Raw genomic sequence first — 23,432 nt, 5'->3', positions numbered from 1 at the left:
TAAGGGGCAGCTAGGTGGCACAGTGGATAGAGCACCAGCCCTGGAGTCGGGAGGACCTGAGTTCAAATCCAACCTCAGACACTTAATAATTACCTAGCTGTGTGGCCTTGGGTAAGCCACTTAACCCCATTTGCCTTGCAAAATCCTTTAAAAATTTGTTTTTACATGGAACTGGGGGAGGGGAATAAAATGTTTAAAACTTTAAGGGGAAAAAAAACTTATATTTGTGGACACATTGGCAAAAGGCCCAGGATATTTGATAGTCCAAAATGACATAATCATTTTATACTTGCTCCTGAAAGTAATAAAAAATAAGCTGAATAAAGATGGAATGAAGTAGTGAATCTGCTCCTAAACCTGCTCTGCTATTTGAATATCCACAGATGATTTTCATTCAAATGCCTAAATACAATGACTTTAAATGTTTTAGTAATCAGCTATAAATTCTCAAGTTGGATTGAGCCTTTCACATATAGAATTGCTTTATTAACTATAAAGAAATTTTCAAATCACTCATCTTTCTTATAATATGACATGACAAAAGGACTCATTTTATAGATTAGATCATCAAGAACCCTTTTTAATATCCTTCATCTACAAATTGCTTTGTCCATCTCATGTTCAGGGTTTAAACAAGATAGAATAAATGATATGTGAAAACTGAAACTCTCGAAACTTCCAGATGAGTTGCACATACACAGGTCTAATGGTCTTCCTATATTCCTAATGATCATTAGGTAAACACCATCATATTTGCACTAACTTTCCCTATGGGGAATAATTACTTGGAAAGTCATAGTAATTAGATTATGTCAGGTTCAACTAAATAATTCTAAATTTTATCACTAGCAAATTTGAGTAGGGTTACCTAAGAAACCAATGCAAGGGACATTGAATGACCTGGAACCTGGAGTGGATCAAGTATAATAAATACCTCCCCAAATCTATCCTAGAAATAAAGTGAAAAGGTCCATCTTAGGTACTGTTAATAATTGATTCCACAGTGAAAAGTCCAAGCTACTGATTCTTGGACACATGTCTCTTGCTATCAGTGTGCCAAGCTGGACAATTTGTAGACAAAGGCTGAGGGTAGTGTGGTTTCTTGAGCTATTTGACCATCAGTCAGCAACTCTGGCTCATAGGTAAGAATTTTCTGGGCTTCTCAGGCACTTAGAGGTTAATCCCAACAGCTACTAAGGTGAGTTTCCAAAATCACCAATCTGACCAAGATACACCCCCTTTACCTTACTCACACTCAGTAAGCACCAGAGGCTCCCTATTACCTCTAGGATCAAATATAAAATCCACCCACCCCCTTCCTACTTTTCCACACTTCTTATACTTTCCTCCTTTTGAGCCACTCTACAATCTATTTACACTTGCTTATTTGATGTTCTGCAAAGCACAACACCCATGTCTATACTTAACTTCAATCTTTGTTTCCCTTAACTTCTTTTAAGATTCACTCAAGGTTTTGCAGGAGGTTTTTCCCACTTCCTTCCCCAGCTGCTAGTGCCTTCCCCTCTCGAATTACCTTACATTTGCTCTGAATACATCTTGTATGGATATCTGGTGTGTATGTATTGTTATCAACATGTGGGGTCTCCCATTAGATTATAAGTTCCTTGAGAGCAGGGACTATATTGTTACCTTTATTTGTATCCAGCACTTAACACTAAACCAAGCAAAAACCAACTAAAGAAAATTGGAAAAATTATAATCAACTGGTGAAGTCGCTTGAATGAACCCATTGTGTATGTTTTACTGAAAACTGATTCCCCATTATGAAGCCTCCTGATTATTATATATTTTAAAATATCAACTAAGACTTAAATTTTTTAAAAAATATTTTATAGTGACCAGATATACAACAAATTTGTGTCATTTTTACTGGTGTGTGATTTAATACATGTAAATTCTGATCCCTGATATCAAAAAGTTTTCTTCAAGCATCATATTGCTGGCAATGGGATGTGTTTACTGCCAGCACCAAGGATTTTCAGTTGACTTGCAGCTTATTGTATGTATATTAGATTTTTAATTGTTACTTTGAACTGCAGACATGTAAAATTTCTATTTTTATTTAACAAATGAACAAGATTTTTAAAGGTTTGACTTTAATTTTTTTCAACTGTATTAAGACCTCCAAAACAAGCTACATTAGATGTAGCTAAATTATTTATTAGATTATTTATTTATTTATTGGTCTATTTATTAAACTATTAGACTATCTATTAGTCTATGAGATTTATTAGATTTTCAATGGAACCTCATTTCATGTTTTTATTGTTGTCAAATGTTTATATTTCAATTAAGGATTCAAATGAAAAATTGTGTCAATTGATGAAGCATAGTTCCTCCTACAAATCTTTATTAATAAACATTTGTTGACTAATAGACTGGTATGGCCATGGAGAGAGTCTCAAAGTGAGTGTGTCAGTTCTCAACTTTGCAAGGTGCATCCTCCAGAGTAAATGGAGGATCCATGGTACACCTGCCCATATTTGCAAAGTGCTAAGGTCCCAAGGAAGAAAGCTTTCTTGAAATGAGAACTGTCAACCTGCTCACCATTACGCCATTTCTTCAAGTTCACTCCTTTGTAGCATTTATGAAACTTGATCCTCTAACATGATCACACAATCACAGAATGTCCAAGTTGGAAGGGATCCCATCTGCGTTTTTGAAGATGGCTTAAATTCCTAGGATCAGAGGACTCTGTTCTCTAAAGGAGAGCAGTTTTCACTGTGACCTGCATTAGGATATAACAGATAAAACTCACCAGAACACAGTCATCCCTTTAAAGCAACACTCTGCTTATATTAAGTGAGAATGTTTTGCCTCCTGTCAGTGGCAGTGATTTTCTCATTCTCACTAACCCATGTTACATATTAAATCATCTGAATAATCCCAAACAAATACTTGGAACAAGAAATAAAATGTGAGAGATTTCCAGCTGTTTTGTAAGTATTAATAATTTGAAACACTTTTTTCTGTAAACACAATGAAATCTGGTAAAAAAATTTAATAGAGGAAACACATTGTGTACAGTTCATACCTCTGTGGAGTGAAAAAAAAAATGACTCGGCTTCTTTTTCCTTTATTTCTTTTTCACATGGAGTAGAAATTCAGAAGAGACTTGGACTCAGATCCTGCTACTGACACCTGCCTGCTAGAAGACATTATATTTAATATTTGGAGAGTCACCATTTCCTCATTTTCAATCCAAAAATGATCTCAATAACATAGGTGTGAAATGATGAGGTCTAAGAGCAAGACAAGAGAAATAGTAAGCAAGGAGTCTAGTGTAGTTAGTGGAAAAGCACACATCTAGAAATCAAGATTGTTCAGTCATTTCAGTCATATCTATCTTCCTGACCCCATTTGGGGTTTTCATGGCAAAGATACTGGAATGGTTTCCTATGTCCTTCTCTAATTTTACAGGTGAGGAACTAAGGCAAGCAGGGTTAAATGACTTGGCCAGGATCACACAGCTAGTAAACATCTGAGGTCGGATTTGAATTCAGTTCTCCCTGACTCCATATCCAGGGCTCTATCTATCTGGCTGCCCTTCGGGGAGAGAAGGACACAAGTCCAAATCCCACCACAGAAACTCACTATTTGATACTAGGCACTTAATCTCATGGAACCTATTTTCACTCCAGGAAAATGGTATCAGTAATAACATTTACAATGGTGTACTAATAGATATTTAACAACTAGCTTTCTGGAAAAAATTACAGCAGATCATATTTATGTTTAGCCTCAATGATGAATATTTTTTCTCAACAGAAAAAATATTTTTTTGGTTTTTTTTCATTGCTTTTGTCCATTTCTGTGATGTAAAGTTTTGCTCATGCTAAATAAAAATTTAGTAGTGTTGTTAGAGCTGGCTCCAACATACCCCTGCATTTACCTCCAAGAAATGTTGATTGGATCAAGGAATCAATATTAGCAGAAACACTTCACAAACCCAGGATGCCATCTAAATAGGAGTTATTTTAGGGGAGCTAGATGGTGCAGTGGGTAGAATGCCATCCCTGAAGTCAGGAGGACCTGAGTTCAAATCTAATCTCAGAAACTTATTAGCTGGGTTACCTTGGGCAAGCCATGAATTTTGATTGCCTTGAATCCAGGGTCATTTTTAGTCATCCTGATTCACATCTGCCCATGGACTCAAGTGACTCCAGAGGAGAAAGTGAGACTGATTTTGCACAATTCCCTCTCATTCAAATCCAATTCACTGCATGGCATGGGCATCACCTCCCTGATATTATGGTCTTTGAGAAAGAAGGACGAATGTCATGAGACGGCTACATGGTAGAGGTTACAGTCCCAGACTTGGAGTCAGGAAGACCCAAGTTTGAAGCCTGCCTCCCACACCCCCTAGTTGTGAAGCACTAGGCAAGTTACTTCCCTTTTCTCAATCTCATTTACAAAATGGGAGAATGGATAAATTCTATCCACCTCACCAAGTTGTTTTATGAAGATCAAATGAGATACCATACACAAAAGATTTCACACACCTTAAGGTTCTATATGCAGATTAGCTAGAAATCTGAAAGATTATAGGAAAAATCAACAGGGTACTCAGAGGATATGGCAATCTCACTTGGTTGCATAAACATTAAATTTGAGATAGGGAGGGCATGATATGTCTTCTAGATAATTCAAAGGATGACTAGAACTTGACAGAAATAGTTTGGAGATCATAGTAAGACAAAAGACAAAGAGCACCATTGCTAAGGAGTTTCCATACTGTTTTTAATACAGTAGAAGAAAGAAGAGGAGGGAAGCTTTGACTAATTTAAAGCCCCTTGGTTTGCTTTCACTAAAGAATTGTAAAAGTCTCATTTTACTTTCCATTCTCATTCTACCATTGGAACTGCCAAAGGTTGATGTTTATGTCTCTTCCTTGTCCTTCACATTGGAAGCTTCATTTTTAAAAAATGTAATCCTTTACTAAGTCACTTATGTTTCTAAGGTATATAGGGTCATGAGCTGCTAAATCTCAAGCCAGGGCCGGGATGGGGGGGAATGATAGAAGGTCTTCATGTCTTGTTTTGTTTGCTCTTTCTGTATGTCATTCCTTACACACTTCTAAAGCAGAAAAGCCCCTCAAGGGCTTGGCTCAGGGAAGAGTTTATCATGTTTATCAAATTCCCTGTAAACTTTTCAAATACTTTTATAATAGTTTACAATCCAAGTAGATCTGAAACATGCCGACATGGGTGGATCAACTATTTAATAGTCGAAAGCAAAGAGATGCACACTTTCTCCTCAAGAAATTAAAGTAAAATATTAGCATCCAATCATTTTTAATCTGAATTCTTTAAAAAAAATTGAAACAGTTCCAAATCACATTTTTTTAATTGAGTCAGTTTAAAGCTGTCAAAAACAATTCTAAGTTTCTAAAAACATTCTTACCATTGAGAGGAAGGCTGAAAGCAATGGAAAGATTGGTGACCTTGACTCAGTTTGAGTTCCAGTCTTATCATTTATTATCTGTGCCATTTTGGACAAATTACTTCACTTCTCTGGGTCTCAGTGGAGATAAGAGCACTTGGCAAGATATAGCACATTTTTAAAAGTAGAAAATTGCTCCATAAATATGAAAAGTATTATATAAACATGAGGTCTTTAAAATTAATAAAGCAATAGATAATGTCACTAAGTGAGCTTTTTTTAAGGGAATTCTCATTATTTCAAGTAGGCAGCAATATCAATATGGACCCCTAGGTGGCACATAGGATAGAGCATTGTCCTTGGAGTCAGGAGGGTGGGAGTTTGAATCCAGCCTCAAACACTTGGGCAAGTCACTTAACCCTGATTGCCTTGTCTCCAGGACCCTCTCCAGTCATCATGATTCATATCTGGCTTCTGGACTCAGATGGCTCTGGAGAAGAAAGTGAGGCTGGTGACTTAGCACAGCATCCCCCTTGCTCAAATCCAATTCACATGCTTGTCATGGCATCACCTCCCTGATATCATGGTCTTCTTTGAAAATGAAGGACAAACATTATTATCATCATCATCATCATCATCATCATCATCATCATCATCATCATCATTATTATTAATCTCAACATAAGATGCTACAAGAAAGTTGAACTTTTAAGTTTAACTCTGATGAATTCATATTCACAATGCATAAATAAATAGAATTTTTTTCATTTGTATTTAGTAAGAGTTGGGGGGGAGTAAAGATCCCAAGCAACATTTAAATAATGTTTTAAGCAATAAATGAAAAGAGAAGGGAAGACATTCTATTACCATTCCAAAAGAGGAGTCATGCCCCAGATGTTGATTAAAATCCTAGATGTTCATGCTGCCCTCCGAATTATAACTTTTTTCAGTTTTTATATTTCTGTTGTATGTCACTACATCATTCTATCAAAACTCTCATCTTTAACCAGAAAAACCAAAAGAATTAGTTGAGACAATGTGTTCAGTTCAGCACTACTGTGAAGCAGCAGTGTAGTACATTAGAGAACACTAGGGATTTGGACTCAAAGGGACTGGGTTCAAATCCAGAATCATTTCCCCTCTCAACACCTTGCCAGCCTTGCCAGCACAGTGACAGCCAAGGGTTAATAATTTCTAAATCTTGATGGCTCTGAATCTATGGTCCTCTGAACTCCTTACTAGCACTTGAAGATTCAGTCAAAGTTCAAGATGGCAAGCTACATTTTCATATTTTTACAAAATATTGAGTGGTTGAGTGGTATGTTTTAAGAAAAATTTCCAAAGTAGAAGTTATTAGCTTGGGTCCACAGATGACTAGATTTCAGAGGTCCATAAACTTGAATGGGGGAGGGGAGGAGAAATACATCTTTATTTTTCATTAGCCCCAATTAAAATTTAATATTTCTGTCAACTAGGAATGTAGGCAACAAAACAGTATTCTGAAAAGGGGTCTATAAATTACACTACCAAAGGGGTCCCAATCACAAAAAATGTCAAGAACCCTTGATTTAAAGGGAAATTGGTCCCTTTGTGTCCATTCCTACGATTTGATTATTCTAATTGAGACACTAGAATGAATTAAATTCTCCATGAAAATTGCTCAATCTTTAGATTAACACTGGAAATAGAGCTTATGCAATATTAGAAAGAGGAAGAAATATTTTGATCCCGGGGTCCCTGGATAGAATCAACCATGGCATTTGTAGAAATATCTCCAATTTTCCTTGGTTCTTTTTTTCTTACACTTTCAAATTCAGCCTGTGTTTAACTTATTTAGCAAGAGAGTATATGAAATGATGCCATCAAGACAAAATACATGGCTTTCTTTTTAAGATTAAACCCATTGATGCTTCGAGATTGTGTCATAATCATGGGAATATAATTATGTGTTCTGGAGTCAGTATTTAAATGAGAGTTGCTGATTTTTTCTTTCCTTTAGCTAATTTCCTAAAAATCTTCTGTTGCTTCTAAATTTAAATATCTGGTTTGAGGTTTGAGCTTTTTGGTTGATTTGGGGGATGAGAGGGGTGGTTTTGTGGATTAAGGTTTGGAGTTTGGGATTTTTTTTTTTAGTTTGGTCTCAAAAATAAAAGAGTATTTCATTCTTCTTTTAGCATGAGAGCTCTTTGGGGATTTCTAGTTGCATGTAATACAGACTTTGGCAGAAGAGATCTAACTATGGAACAGTTCAGTCTCATGACCAGGAAGGGTTTTAAGAGCCAATAAGAGGAAGTCCCATCAGGGCTAGGACAGCTTCATATTGCCTTTCCTTATTCAGTAATAGCAAACAAACTATTAATGGCTTGACTAAAGTCTGTCCAGAATCTGAATCCTTCCACATGAGATCTAGAAAGGCTAGGGTGGATGGCGTTTTTTCCTCCCCATAAAAATTTCAGAACAGAAAGGCCATGGAGCCAGACCCTGATTCTTTAAATCTTCTTCTTCCCACCATTCTGAGGGGAGAGTAGGAGAAAGGGGAGGAAAGACAAAGAGATAGAGGGACAGAGACAGAAAGAGGTCTGTTTGTGTGTGTGTGTGTGTGTGTGTGTGTGTGTGTGTGTGTGTATGTGGTGTGTGTGTGTATGTGTGTATGAGAGAGAAAGAGAGACAGAGAGAGAGAGAGAGAGAGAGAGAGAGAGAGAGAGAGAGAGCGAGAGCCATAGAATGAGGCTCTTCCACAGTTGTAACTTAGCACCATTTAGAAACAAAGGCACTTTGATTCCAGCTGGTAACCCAAATTTCAGTGGCCAACTTCACCTCCACCCAAAAGGTTAAGAAATCCCACTTTCTGGGTTTAGTAGTTTTCAGTTTCTTGTGTCTAATTGACACAGCTTATCTGTCTCAATTATTGTCATCTCTCCAAACTGTTGGCCAGAACCAAAGACGCTAAATCTAATTACTAAGATTATGTTTCAACCATACAAAGAATCTCTGACTTCTTTGATAGACTCTCCTTTTAGTTGGTTCAGATAATAACAAAGTTGTGCCTATGTCTTTGTTAGTTTAAATAAAGGATGGGGGGGGCACAAGAAAATCCTCCTCCTCCCTTAAATAATTAAGAATTCATTTCCCAACCCCTCTGTCTTTACTCTGTACTTTCTCTTCCATGACAAATCAGTTTTTACTTTCCAAGAAAGCGTAAGAAATCTAATTTTATGTATATGTGAGACTTTTGTGTATATATTGGCCTATATAAGATTCACATAAAATTTATTTTCTTTTTAATTAATTTTTATTTTTATTAAGAACTTAAACACCATGTAGAATGGGTATTTGCCCACTAAACCATTAAAATGGGCATCAAAACTGCAGGAATCCATTATTGTAGAACTGCCTTTTCTTCAGTATTTAATAAGATAGACCTAGAATTTTAGAAGTTCTCCTGCTTGTCTAACCTTCTTTCTCATTCTTTTCTATTTCAAAAAAAAAGATGCTCAATGACCTTTTTTTCTTTTTGTTTTCCCTATTTCTATCCCTTTGCTTCTCTACATCAATCTCTCCTTCCCATCCTGCCCCATCCTTCAAAAAAAAGAAAGAGAAAACTCCTGTAACAAATATAAGTGGTCAAACAAAGCAAATTCCTACAATGGATGCATCTGAAAATGTATGTGGCATTCTACGTCTTGAATCCACCACCTCTCTGACAAGAGAAGAATGGCAAAATTCATCATCAACCTTTTGTAATTGTGGTTGGCCATTACACTGATCCGTTTTGATGTCTTTTTAAGTTGTTGGTTTTCTCTGTAATGTTATTTTATAAATTGTTCGGCTAACTTCCCCCTGCAGTAGTTCATACAGGTCTTTTCAGATCTCTTTGAAACTTTCCATTTCATCATTTGTTTTTATAACACAGTAATATTCCATGATATTGACATACTATTGTTTGTTCAATCATTCTTCATTTGAAGGGAACCCTCTTTGTCTTTTAACTCTAATTTATTGCCACTACAAAAAGGAGCTATTATAAATATTTTTGCACATATGGGTCTTTTACTCTTTCTTTTATCTTGTTGGGACCTAATAATGGGATAACTGAATAAAGGGTGTGCACAATTCAGTTATTATTTTACCATATTTCCAAATTGCAACAATGCATTAATGTATAATTATTTCACATAGCCCTTCTAGGAGTTTCATTTTCCTTTTTTGTAATTTTTTTAATCTTTTGGGTATAAGATGGAGTATCATGGTTGCTTTAATTTGCATTTCTCTAATGAGTGATTTGGAATCATTTTTCTCATGTTTGTTGATAGCTAGGATTTGTTCCTTTGAAAACTACAAGTTCATATGCTTTGATATTTTCACTCTTGGGAAAGCTCTTGTCCTTATAAATTTGAATCCATCCTATATATAGATATTAATATGTGTGTGAAATATTTATAAATATGTAAATATATATTATATATATAAAACCTTAATCAGAGAAACTTTCTACAAAAAACTTTTCTCCAGCTATCTTTCCCTTCAAATTTTGGCTGTATTGGTTATGATTGTGTAAAATTTTCTGAATTTTATATAATCCAAATTGTTGTTGTGATATTCTGTGATCCTTTCTCTCATTTGTTTGGTCATGAAGTCTCTTCTTAGAACTATAGGGTAATTTCTTCCTTGTTAATCTAATTTGTTTATAATAAATGTCATCAATCTGGCATCCATTTGGAAATTATCTGTTGTCCTGTGTGAGAAACTCATTATATCTAGTTTTTGACAGATTATTTTCCAGTTTTCTCTGCAATTTTTGTAAAGTAGTTAATTCTTAACTTAGTAGTTTGGGTCTTTGAGTTTTTCAAATATTAAGTTATTGTATCTGCTTGTTTCAGTATGTTTTCTTTTGTTATGGGACCTAATGCAGCTTTCTGGTTGGGGTGCCTCTCACAATGTGTAGGAACCCAACCACACAAGTCACCATATCCCTAATGCCTCACTGACCAGTCTCATTCCCAGATGCAAACTTTCCTCTGCTAACATCTTGCATTATGGAAATGGCTTTCCTGGTCTTGAAGACTATGGAGATTCATCTGCCTTATCTGAGAAAGGAAAGTGATTCCATTTTGTGAAGAAAATCCTTATATTTAAGATTAATGATTTCCATAAATGTGATTGGTGATGATTTCCATGAATCACTTCGAGAGTTTGAGAGTAATGGCTATTCATTTTATTATTCCTATTTCATATTCCTCCCTTAAAATAATTTTTCTATGTACTATTATGAATCCTTAAAAGTTGGGGCTTGGTGTCAGCATATTACGAACCTGCAGGGGCTTTCTCAGGGTTTCCCAGGTGGGATTTAAGAAGAAAGAGAGGGAGAAAAAAATTTCTTTATCTGGTGCCATAAGAGAGATCTATAGATAAATTTCAGGCAACCTATAATGTGGATGGGGTGGGGGATTACATCTTTATTTTTCACCAACTGCTAAGTGAACTTTAGTATTTCCTTCCATTATAAATGTAGACTACAAAACAGTACTTTTCTGAAAAGGGGACCATAGACTTTATCAGATTGCTAAAGGAGTCTATCACAGAAAAGGTTAAGAATCCTTGGCTTACATTATACCTATTACCTTTTTATGTCAAAATAGAGTTTCCTAACAAGGGTTATAGGTTCTTGAAATATATTAATACATGTACATAAAAAGAGCTGTAAATCATATTCTTATTGTCCAAAGTAGAGTTGGTAAACTTCACTGGGGATGGAAGAGGAGGCAAACAACCCAGTCAAATACTTGCATTACTAGCCATGCTTTGAAAATGGAATTCTAGGGTTAGCCCTTTGTTTTTCCAATGTCTAAATTAAAATATCTCTGGAAAAGAATGTTTGTTCTGATGGAGTATTATTCACTTATGAGTGAAGTCCATACTTATGAGTAGTTTCACAGCAGTAAATAGAAGTCAGACAGTCTGCCTTGCAGATGAATTTGGCAATACAGCATTATTCCCACTCCATTCACAGCAGTTCAGCTCATCTCTGCCTCATTGCTGAGACATTTCCCCTCATGTAGCCAGGAAAAGGACAGGGGCAGGAGATGGGCAAATGTGATTTCAATCCTGAGTCATATAGACTGTGTGGGACTCCAACCCCAGCTGTAGCCTGGAAACTCAATGTTAGAGAAATTTCCATCCTGATTCCATCCAGGACATCAAAAAAATTTAATTGATCTGCAAAGAAATGATAATAGATTTTGAAATCTATTATATTACTTCCATTGAGCTGATCCTAGAAAAATTTAGGAAAATTTTTTTTAGAAAATTGAAAATGTTTTCAGGCTCCTTCCTTTCATTTACAAAATAGATAATTTGTCTATTCTTCTGCCTCCTTTTTTATAAAATGCTGCTATGAGAATGACATTCATGTCTAAGTCAACGAGCATTTTTTTAACTACTATATGGATGTTCACAGATTTTTTTAAAAAGGTAGAAGGCAGTCTTTGAGACTTCTTAGAGTGTGACCTTAAGAAGCTTACAGTCTAATGGGGAGACAACCTACAAAGACCCAGATGTGACCTGGAATGAGGAAAGGTACTACCTTTCTGCCCTTGTTTCTTGTAGTCAATTATTTTACTTCCAATCTGTAGTCCACTCATCTACAATAGTCTAGGGCTTGATACAATCATCAGTGTCATCTACAAACAGAAACATCTGGAGAGTCTTATCATCTGGGGAATTCACTCCTCTTCCATTTGGAATCTGCTTTGGAGAATCTCCATGACAAGTTTTGGCAAGCATATCTCCCTCTGTTAATCTTTGCTTGACATTACTTACTACCAGAGGATCATGGAACAAAATTACATTAGTATTGCTTCATTCAAGAAATCTTATATGGTTCTTATTAGATGCATTGGAGACACCTTGTTGGATGAGAGCTATTAAAATAGCATTTGGTTCTACTGAAAAACACCACTTTTTTAAACAATCAACCAAATACAAGCACAGAGAGATTTTGTATTCTCTTCACCTTTCAGTCCATTGTAATTATAAAGATATGGGCTGCTCTAGAATATTATTTGCAAAAACCTGCCTGTTCCTTTTTGCATATTTTCATTGAGGGTAATCTTGTTAAATATGTGGCATGTTCACATACAGATTCATAGAGATGATATTTGATTTATCTCATCCAATGTATTTCATTAATAATACTCTCAATGACTATATTTTCTATTACTCTGTATTGTGTCTTCTTTCAAGTATCTTAAGAGATAAAGCTCTTATGTGAGAGAAAATGAGGCTTTGGTGGCCTAGAATCAGGTCCCCTCCAACATGGCCCTTTTCTGTGTATGTGCTTAGACTTGAGAAGATGCTTTTAACATCATTGTTTTCACACTGAGGAATGCCAGTACTTTCTTTCATCTCTATTCATGTGAAAAAAATACCCCTTTTGGTAGAAATTTTGAGTTATTTTCCATTTTACTCTGCTGTTCCCCTTCCAAATTCATTCTTAAATAGAATAATCTGGCTTAGTTGAGGCAAACATTTGCAAACTCATTTTTCCCCACTGCTTTACTGGTATATACTGATATTTATTGCTCTTAACTATCCACCATCGTCTTCAGATAACATTTTATAAATGGATTCATCTAGCATTGCCTTAGATGCCATATTTTCCCACTTAGCAAAGAGATTAGATGCTTGCTGCTTATAGTGGTTTCTAGGCTCTTTTGACTTATTTGTATCAATGATTGCTTTATATAATTAAAATTCCACAGGAAATGGGAGTAATGTGTGTCAATATTCTTTAGATATTACTCATTTATCAACATCCCTACCTTATTTAAATTTATCAAGTTTGAGTTATTTTAACTAAATCTTATATCTTCTCATCTATATCCTTTCTCTTAAATTATATTTATTATATTATTCATATATAATAATGAGCTATATTAGTAAAAATATGAGATATTTATTAGTAAAATTTAATTAATATGTGATATAATAAATTAACATAATTGATTAATAGGTATTGATTTATTGCATTTCATTTGGTATTAACCCTATTTAAGCATGATAAATCAGTATGAGTAATAAGAGGCAACATGCTATAATAAACAGGAAAAATACTTGGAAAATAGAACGATCTGAATTCAAATCCTACCTCTGACACAGATTGGTTGTGTGACTCCAAGCAAGTTGCATGACTCCTCTTAGACTCTACTTTGAAGAGAAGTTAGTACTCTGCTGAAGGCTTCTCCTCCCCTGGGAGTGCTCAGTGCTAATCCCATTCAGATTCATGATCCATGGGGACCATAAGATTTACAGAAGGCCATAATTAATCAGAAAACCAGCTAAATTATTGGTTGAGGAGAGAACACTTCTAACATCCAGGTGAAGTACAATCTGGTTGAGAGATTATCTTAATCTCTGGAATCTCTCTCAAGGCCTTTTCTGTTTTCCATCAGTTTCATAGACTGCATGATGATTTTTAGGATCCTTTGCTAGGGGGTGTGGCTAGGGGATGTCTAGGTGGCACATGGATAGAGCACTGGCCCTGGAGTCAGGAGGACCTGAGTTCAAATACGACCTCAGACACTTAATAATGACCTAGCTGTGTGGCCTTGGGCAAGCCACTTAACCCCATTTGCCTTGCAAAAAAAAAGACCCTTTGCCAGTGTAGAAGAAAGGTTAGACAACTTATCCTACTCTCTGGCAAATGGTAAATAATAATAGCAACCACAACATACATGCTTTTTCATTCATTTTGCTTGAAAAGGGTCTAGCAGTTTTAGTCAACAGTCAACGAAGCTCATACATCTTGGATTACACTGAGAGACATAGGGTTCAGGACTAGGCAATGTCCTTGGACAGAATTTTGGAAGGCCACTGATAAAGTGGAGAGCACCCAGGAGAGAGGCATCAAGATTGCATGAGGCATGGGGTTTACATCCAGTGAATGAGAGGAATCAGTTGAAAGAACTCTCCAGTTACCATTCTCACCATCTTCGATGAAGCAGATTGTTGAATCTATCCCTTGGCAGAGATACCAGGGATTAAGATGATCTCCCAAACCAAAATGTACTTCCCCAGTGTCATAGAAGTATTATCTCCTCATCCTATAATTTATCTGATTTTCTGATTAATTAGGGTTTTTCTGAAAATCTTATGATCCCCATGGATCATGAATCTGAATGTGAGAGGCAGCATGGACTCTAGGTTTAAAGGAAGTAAAAGATGTTCAAATCCTGACTCAGATACTGACTAGCTATGTGAGCCCAGGTAAATCATGTAAACCCTATGCCTCAGTTTCAGAGAGTTGGACCTATAGCCTTAAGGTTTTTTTTCCAGTTTTCAATCTCTAGGCCTATAAGAAAGTCTTTAAAAGTAGGTTCAAACATAAGTAAGAATACAGAATGCAAGTGTAGCAAGGAAGTGTGACACGGCAGGAAAAAATACGTAATTTGGAATAAAATCAGCAGGATTGATATCTAGGTCCTGCTATTCACTGTCTCCATAATCATAAGTCATTCCTCTTCTCTAGTGCTCCATTTCCTCATTCAATCTTTTATTAAGCACCTACTGTATGCTAGAGATCAAAATTAAAAAATGAATCAATCCCTGCTCTCAGGGAATATTGTCAAGGGGAATAACAGGTATAACAAGGAAAATACACACATGTACACAAAGTTTATGAAAGATAATTGCATAATTCCCCGCCACTGCCATTTGAGTCACTAGAAAGAGCAATAAGTATTAAATCAGAAAATCTTGGTTGAGATCCCAATGTTGCTACTATTAACCTGTATGATCTTGGACTAGTTTACTTTCTCTCTCTGAGCCTCAGTTTCCTCATCTGTAAAATGAAGGGGTTAGATCAGCTGGCCACCAAGATCCCTTCTAGCCCCAAATCCTAGCATCTCTTTTGAAATGTTGGTCCTTACCATGCTTTTCTTCAGTGTGGATATTTTCTGAAGGATAACATTGTGTTCTGAAATGTGTGATAAGTCACATATTCGAAAACCGAGTCTTCCCTCACACCCCGCCCCCAAGAGTACAAGGCCTCAGCTCGGCATTGCTCTCTGTGTTTGAAATGGCCGGCTTCCAAAACAGAGCTGTTTGAGAAAAATATGAGCATTTTTTAAGCGACAAAATTCAAATCATTTGTGTGTGCTAAGGTCTGAAACAGGCAGGTTTCAAACCAATTAAGCAAGTGGATGTCACAGCTGGTCTTAAATATGAACTCTGAATCCTGATCATCTTCATGTGTGAGAGCCCCAGGTCATGTGGGCCACATGTGTTCTGAAAACTTCTCTCAGCTCCAGAGAAGAAACTTCAACTGGGGCCACTCTCTGCAGGTGTGTTGTTAACGGGAAAATCTGGGCTTCTATATCAATTGTGAAAATGATTAAACCTAAATAAATCATCATTGCAATGCTGAAGATGGCTAAAACATACTACACAAAATATTTTGATTTGAAATCATTCCTATATTAAAAAATTTGAAGTTTTGTGTTCTTTAAATTACTATAATAATTTAATTCAATTTAACAAAGATATATTAAGTATGTACTCTACATTCCTGGGAGAGATTCATTTTAGAGAATACAAGAAATAAAGTTTAAATCGGTGGGTCCTTGACCACATGGAGTTTACAGTCTAGGGAGAGATCTGATATACACCCTCAAAACTACACTAGAAGTAATTCATCATAAAGGTAGGAGAGAGGTATAAACCAGGTAGTTTTCTGTTATCTGAGATCTAAGAAGGAATTACCAACTAGAGGCATCAAGGATGAAAGGGTTTTTTTTTTTGGTTTGGTTTTTTTTTTTAGGTTTTTGCAAGGCAAATGGGGGTAAGTGACTTGCCCAAGTCCACACAGCTAGGTAATTATTAAGTGTCTGAGGCCGGATTTGAACTCAGGTACTCCTGGCTGGTGCTCTATCCACTGCCCCACCTAGCCACCCCATGGGAGAAAGTTTTGATAACATTTTAAGGATAAAAAAATAGTGTTACTAGGGATAATAGAATTTGAATATATATGGTTTGATTAGAGTATATAAAACATATGGAAAAGAGTAGTATAAGATCAGCAATATATTGGGGAGAGCCTTGAATGTTTGGCTCAGGAGTCTGAAACTTCCTTGGACTTTATTGGGGAGTCACTAAAGACTTTTCAGCAGAGGAGTGATACAATCAGGTCTATGAACAAGGAAGATAGGTCTGAAGTCAGTCAACAAACTTTTGCTATGTATCAAGTTTTATATGATGATATTATGTATTATTTCTTTTACCATGTATCACATAATGTGCAAAGAACCAGAAATGTAAAAAGAGGCAAAAGACTGTCCTCAGGCTGCTGATAATCTATCAAGGGAGGTAAAAGAGAGTTCCTGTTCTCAAGGCACTTATGATGTTAACATGAATGGTTTGGAGAACTTGGTGAGAAGATATGGCAGTAGTATGGGCAAGAAAAACAGTAATGAGATGATAAGAGGAAAAGAGAGGGGCAGTTGGGTGGCACAGTGGATAGAACACTAATCCTGGAGTCAGAGGACCTGGGTTCAAATCTAGTTTCGGATACTTAATAATCACCTAGCTGCGTGACCTTGGGCAAGTTACTTAACCCCATTGACTTACCAAAAAAAAAAGAGGAATAGAGAGAAATTAAATGTAAGAGATCTTTCAGAGGGACAAAAGATGGATGTGAAAGGTGAAGGAAATGTAAGATCCAAAAATAAAGTCAAGGTTCCAAACACAGGTGATTTGGTGAATGGTGGTTGGTGGATTGATTCAGTGAAGTCAGAATGAGCAGCAGATTTGGGGGAGGAAATGAAAGAGTTGGATCAGATGATCTCCAAAGATCCTTTTGGTACTAATAGATATTATTCATTTGTTTGGGTCATGCTGAACTTGAGATATCTGTAAGTCATTCCTTTAGTAGTCATTAAAGTGACTCAGAGGAGCAGTTGGACATGGAGCTAGAAATCTAATGGTCATCCTTGGAGAGGTGATATTTGAAGCCCCAGAATAACAATGAATAACTGTCAAGTGAGAAAATGTAGAAAGAAAAACCAGAAGCGTTGAGGACAGAACTCTGAGGATCATTCTCATTTAAAGAGTCAGGAAGCATGCAAGGACCTAGCAAAGGGCATAGACAAGAAGCAGATAGAGAAGAAATATGATTGTAAACACTAAAAATCCATTCTGAGCTGCTCTAAGAATCACAGCATTCCCACAGTGGAAGGGAAGGAAGACCCAATTTTGGGGCAGCAGGGTGCCTAGCAAGAAAACTCAAGTTATTTGTGTTCTAAGGTCTGAAACAGGCAGGTTTCTTTTTTTTTAAGCTTTTTTTTTTTAGTTTTTTGCAAGGCAATGGGGTTAAGTGGCTTGCCCAAGGCCACACAGCTAGGTCATTATTAAGTGTCTGAGGCTGGATTTGAACTCAGGTACTCCCGACTCCAATGCCAGTGCTCTATCCACTGCCCCACCTAGCCACCCCCAACAGGCAGGTTTCTAATAAGGACTCAAACTCTTTGAGAGGAAGTGTGACATAGTACAAGAGCTGGGCTCAAGTTTTCCCTTTGACACACACTGGCTGTGTGACCCTAGGCAAGTCATTTAACCTGTTACCCTTGGTACACCCTTCTAAAATGATTTGTTACAGAGAAGGTGCTAAGCTGCATTGATGGAGGGAGGTTTTTTGAGGGGGAGGGGGATGTGAAGAAGAGCTCTTTCTCCTCACTCAATCACAGGTCCAAATTCCTAGCCCTATAAATCTTAATGACCCAAACAAGAGCTACTGATCAAACAGGAAAGGGTTAAGGAAGTTATAGGCTCCAAGCAGTTGGATCCAGCTCTTGGTTAAAGGCCAGCATTGAAATCCAAGAGGAGGTTGAGGGCTATGGGCCTGTTCTGAACGCTTTTGGAACTAGGAAGCTGACAGGGTCTGGAGGGAGAGGTAGATGTATTTGTCAAAATCTGCAGCCCTGGCAAGGTTTTATTTTAAGCCTGTGAAGGAAAAGATCAAGTTGGACCATCTGGTTTTGCAATGTAGTCTTTAAAATAAGCTGAAAACCCAGGGTTTTCCTTGTGAGAAAAGAGACCAAAGGGTGGGGGTATCAAGACAAAGATAATAGATACCTTAATTCAAAACATCTTTAAAGGAAAAAAAAAGATTCTAAAATCCTAAAGAAGAGAATGAAATGGATAGAAAGAGGGAAGGTAGAAAAACTATGATGATGCTTATAATCTGTCATAGCCAACAAATATTTCAGTCTCTGGCACTGGTAAGTGCTATGGTTATGAAGAAAGGCAAAAAACATCTACCATCAAGAGAACTTACATTCTGAAGAGAAGACAACTATGTAAATAACTAGCTATATTAAAAAGTAGATAGAAAGTAATCTGAGAAAGGGAGACATCAGTACCTGAAGATCCTCGTGTGGTACAGTGGAGGGAGTGCCAGACCTGGAATTAGGAAGACTTGAGAGTGCAAATCTTGCCCCCAATATTTGTTATGTTACCATTGGCAAGTTACCTAACCCAGTTTACCTCAGTTTCCTCATTTGTAAAATGAGCTGAAGAAGGAAATGGCAGATCACTCCAGTATTTTGGTCAAGAAAACCCCCAAATGGGTTTTCAGTTCTGTTTAAATCTTCGTAATTTCATTTGAGTTTTATTGCAAAGATACTATTTTTTATGTTTTTCTATTTCCTGCAGCTCATTTTACAGATGAGGAAACTGAGTCAGCGGGTGAAATGACTTGTTCAGGATCACAACAGCTAGTACTGGGTGAGGCCAGGTTTGAATTCATGAAGATGAGTCTACCTGAACAATAAACAACAAAGAAATTGGGAATTTGAGCTGAGTCTTGATGGAAGCCAGGTTTTCTAAGAGTCAGGGGTAAGCAGAGGTCTATAAGATCATGCACACCTTTTCAAGGGAAAGGAAGAAAAGGCCTTATTTATTCCTCAAGGTGACTAAACTCAAACAACTGCTCTTTTCTTGCCAAACTCTTAAGGCTTTTGCCAGGATATGACAAAATCCTGACTGATGGAGCAGACCCTGCCCTGACATTGCTCTGGAATCATTCCTGCTTGGCTTTCTCATTAGGCATCTCAAAGAAGACTCAAGAAACAATAACAGCAGAGGAAACTCCTCCTTACTTAAGGGAACTCCTTTGCAGTTAATGCAGATTGGCACACCCTGGAGTGCACTGTTGGTTTTTTCTTTGGACAGCAGCCAGGAAAGCATTTATTTATATTTTAAATCATTCTTAATTATCATAAAGTTATTAATTTCTTCCCTCAGAATCATAGGGATTCCAGCCTTTGTAAACTTTTCTTAATGATGTTCCCTTGGCAACTGACTTTGATTCACCTTTAAAGGCTAATAGAAATGGCAGCTCACCACTTTCCTGGAATTTTCATCTCTAGTGACTTTTGCTGAAACCTTTACCTGGCTATATTGGTAGCGCCTTGGACCAGACTCATCTTTCTCCCCAAGACTGGATATCCCTAGTTCTGTTACTATTCTTCTTTTGGCGCTCTGGAGGGAAATCTTTCTTTCATCTAACCTTATACTTTCCTCTAAATTAAGTCTTGCCATTTTTTCTTCGTAATGATGCTCAGATCTCTTTCCTTCTTCCCTGTCCAACTTTTATCAGACGATGCTTCCACCTTGTTATTTCACAACAAACTATAATGCCGATTTCCAAGTTGGTCTTTCTTCCTTTGGCTACTGGGGTAGAACAGAGATTCAAATTCAGGTCCACTGATCTTTAACTTTTCGAACTGATTGTCTTCTACCCATCTAGGTTGCAGTATCCTAGAAGACAATGTCTTTAAATTCTCATAACAGTTGCTCAAGAAATATTTATTAGAGAATATAAAGAAGATAATGTCAGTTTGGTTGCAGTAGGCAGTATCAGTCTTCTTAAAAGTGACTCCAAAATTACATTTAGTTTTCTTATCATCTAGGTGGTTCTAAAGACAATTCAAAATTTTCACTTTAATTTTGAAATCATTATAGTTTTTGATTATGACAACTCTTAAAACAAAAGAAAATGTGGAAATGGCTTTCATTCCAGACTAATGATAGTGATAGAGTAGCAAAAGAGTTTTTACTGTATGACTTCACTATTCAAACGCCCTATTATTTCTGGAATCAAACATAAAATCCTATTTGTTTTTTAAAACCATATATAACCTGGTCCCTTCTGACCTTTCCAGCCTTCATAGACCTCATTCTTCTCCATGTTCTCTGCAATTAAGGGAAAATGTCCTCCTTGCCATTTCTACCCCCAAAATGTTCCATCTTTCAACTTCATGCATTTTTACTAGTGATATCCAATATGTCCTGAAATGCCTCCCTACTCTATCTCCTGCTTTTCCTGTCTTCCTTCATGTCTCAGCTAAAATACCATCTTCTGCAAGTTTTCCAAGTTCCTTTAAAACTAATTTTTGAGATCAACTCAAAATATCCTGCATATATTTTTGTTTGTACATAGTTGTCTGCTTATTATTTCTATCATTATGTGGTAAGCTCCTCAAGGATAGGGACTGTGCCTTTTTTTGTACCACTAATACATAGTAAAACATATAGCAGACATTTAACTAATACTCATTGATTTGATTTTACTTGATGGACATTGTCATTGTCATCATTGTTAAAATCACTGTCATCACCATTACTTTATACCCTTATATAATATCCATTTGTTGGTCTTTGGACAAGGAACTTAACATTTAGTAAGTTAATATTTATAAAATACCCAGCAATTCTTATTTTTAGCACATACATTTTGGATGATTCTTGAAGAGTGACAATGATTTGACCCTAGGATTCATTATGAAGAGAAAAGCAGATTGGATTTTCTTGAGAAAATGCACAATTGTCTCGGTGGTCTCAGGTTTCCTTTTGAAAAAATCTATCTTTTAAGTAGTAATATTTCTACACAACTATATGATTATGAGCCAAGAAATATCATATCTTGAGAGAACTGAAATGGAAGACCAGATAAGAATAGAAAAAAACTGGACATGGATAGGCTCCAATATGTTACTAAACAAGGGACTATTAACAGGAAGCAGAATAAAAGATGCAATAAAAAAAAGTATGTGTAAAAAACAAAATGACCTGTGAAAAGCAAGTAATAACAGCTGGATAGTCCACATTATCCACTGGCATTCTTGTGTCATTGAGAGAAAGAAAAGAATTGCCCCTAATGGACTGATACACTTGTGAGAGCGCATTGCTTACAGTTTCTTAGTATGAGCCTGGAAGTGTATGAGTGGCAGTTGGCATTGTGGATGGGATCCCACGTAGGATCCAAGAGCTTTGCAAGTATTTGATTATTTGATATCTAGATGCAACTCTAAGCACATAGCAAGTAATCTGAACAGACTGCTAAGGATTCCATTGTATTTTTAGATAGTATCTCTCATCATTTATTATCATGGAAATTAAGAATAAAGGTAGATATTGCTATTAGTTTCTTAGATTCTAATCTGAAAACAGAAATAGCATTTTTTTTGCCTCTGTTCTATCAAGGAAAATGATACTCACCCTGGGAAGTATAGAACAAACATTTTTAACAGGGAATTGGAATTCTAGATAAGAGAATAAATGGTAAGAAAACACTTAACTACTTTTAGTGAGTCCAAGTCCTGGCTTAATTTTATTCTAGGACCCTAAAATAACTGGTAGAGTGTTATTGTTGAGCTGGGTTGATGGACTTTGGCCAGCAGGAGTCTAATAAGAACAGCTCATTCCTAACAATAATGCCAATGCCAAATTTCTAGAGCTCTAGAGTACACTGATATATCAGTGATATGACCCAGAGAGTATCCTTAGACGTCAGTGAGTGTCTCATCTTGTGTGTGTGTGTGTGTGTGTGTGTGTGTTTGTGTGTGTGTGTGTGTGTGAGAGAGAGAGAGAGACAGACAGACATAGAGAAAGATGTTGGATGATTTATAATATCGACTGGATGCAGACTGATTGAATAACTGGATCCCAAAGAGCAAAAATATATAAAAGATAGAGCATCTAGGAGGCACATTGGACAGAGTCAGGGAGACTCATCTTTATGTATTCAAACCTGGCCTCAGACACTTACTAGCTGTGTGATCCTGAGCAAGTCACTTCATCCTATCTGACTCAGTTTCCACATCTGTAAACTGAGCTGAAGAAGGAAACAGCAAACATAAAAAAACTTTGCCAAAAAAAACCTCAAATGGAGTTACAAAGAATTAGACATAACTGAAAAACAACTGAACGACAATTATAAAAGGCAAGGCAAGGAGAGGGGTGTTTAGTAGAACGTCCCAGAGATCTAACCTTCATAATTTTCTGTTGCAAATGTTTGCCAATATCTTAGATAAAGTCATGGATAACTTTTTATCAGATTTTTAGATTACATGATTCTCAAAGATATATTAGATCAATGGTGTCAGACTCAAGTTGGAAAAAAACCACTCAACAGGGCATAAGGATTCCTGGGGGCAATATACCAACTTAGAAAACTATGCATTTATATATTTTTATTAATATAGCAACATATTAAATTAAAAGAAACTACATTTTCCTCAGTTTCAAATCACACTCAGTACTGTTGCAGGCTGTATGGGCCACAAACCCTCTGTTTTGATGCCTTTCCATTAGTTGATAGCATCAGAATCCCAAGAGATAGCCATAGACTACTGAATTTGGTTGAATCTTCCATGGAACAAATGAAACATACTGTACTTGGGTTAAAAGATAGATAGATAGATAGATAGATAGATAGATAGATAGATAGATAGATAGATAGATAGATAGATAGATAGATAGATAGATAGATAGATAGATAGATAGATAGATAGATAGACAGATAGATAGATAGATAGATAGATAGATAGATAGATAGATAGATAGATAGATGATAGACAGATAGATAGATGATAGATGATAGATAGATAGATAGATGATAGATAGATAGATAGATAGATATATGATAGACACATAGATAGATGATAGATAGATAGATAGATGATAGACAGATAGAT

Source organism: Macrotis lagotis, chromosome 7 (genome assembly GCF_037893015.1).
Source record: "Macrotis lagotis isolate mMagLag1 chromosome 7, bilby.v1.9.chrom.fasta, whole genome shotgun sequence".
NCBI classification, from domain to species: domain Eukaryota; kingdom Metazoa; phylum Chordata; class Mammalia; order Peramelemorphia; family Peramelidae; genus Macrotis; species Macrotis lagotis.
The sequence above is the reverse complement of the archived record's forward strand: the minus strand, read 5'-3'. Positions refer to the sequence as shown.